Genomic DNA, 1409 nt, shown 5'->3' with positions numbered 1-1409 from the left:
CCGGTAAGGTTTGCAAATGAACACCTTCAACCCATAACTTTTTTAGGATCACTACAAAAAGGCATGTAAGATTTTTTTAATTGCTTTTATGTTAATAATTTCTTTGTACTCTCGATTGTGTGCACGTACATGTTATGTAGGATGCAGTCTTCTTCAAGACAAAATTTTATAGGTTGCTTTCAGAGTTTTACAACAAAAAATGTCAAAATTATAATTTTTTTAATTGCAATGACCCATGAATTTTAATATATCTTTACTAAAATACTTCATTTTTAAATTCGTATTTCATAAGATGAGATAAAAATTTCAACAACTTTTTTTCCTATCGGAGACACCACCTAGAAGTTGGATGGGCATACGAAACTGGTCTAAATAGAAATATCATTACTCTGTATGTTTGGCAAAAGACTTGAAAGTATCTTAGTATTATTCACAAATAGAGATTATTTTTTCAAAGAAATGGTAATTATTATAACTTTTTTCTATGTAAATTTCGTTTCTATTTTACTTTAATATAATTTAACTACATTTTTTTATGGTAGATGAAGAGTTGGACAATAAAACACTCATCGAAATGAAAAAAATTGTTGCAAAGTAACAATAAAAGTTTATTTGATTTTCCTCACATACTTATTTCAAAAATTTCTTCCATCTTAAAATCATCTCATTTATGACGAACTCAAATATGATGAGTTTTGCTTCAACCAAACACAATTAATTGTTGTCCACAATGATTAATGAACAACAAAAGATATATGATACAATTATGCTTAGTGCGTCATCAAATACTGTGAGATTGTTCCTTTTTTTTATGGTTGGGGATGAACATGTAAAACTTTTCTTTGAAGAAATATTTTTGTAGCATTTAGATCAAAAGGAGAAATTGTCTTAACTATGACATATAGTGAAATAGATGTTTTGTTGATTCCTGGTGGAAGAAAAATACATTCTAGATTTCATGTTCCAATCAAAGTTAGTGAAGATTCTACTTTGCAACATAAACTAAAGTAGTCCTTTAGCTTAATTAATATCAACAACTAAACTCATAACATAGGATGAAGCCCCTATGACTCATAGACATTGTTTTGAAGATGTTGATAGATCATTCAAGGATATATTAAGATTTTCTAATAGGGAAAAAATCATATCTTCCATTTGGAGGAAAAATGGTAGTTTTGGGAGGAAATTTTAGACAAATGCTTTCAATCATACCAAACGGAATGAGACAAGATGTTGTTTATGCGAACATTAATGCTTCATATATTTGGTCTTTATGAAAAGTTCTAACCTTAATAAAAAAACATGAGACTTCTATTTGGAACTTCAAGTGAAAATGTTTCTTAGGCGAAACAATTTTTAGATTGAGTATTGAGTATTGGAAATGTTGCAATTGGTAAAATGAATGATGA

Source organism: Glycine max, chromosome 18, assembly GCF_000004515.6.
Source record: "Glycine max cultivar Williams 82 chromosome 18, Glycine_max_v4.0, whole genome shotgun sequence".
Lineage (NCBI taxonomy): Eukaryota > Viridiplantae > Streptophyta > Magnoliopsida > Fabales > Fabaceae > Glycine > Glycine max.
This window is presented reverse-complemented; position numbering follows the sequence as displayed.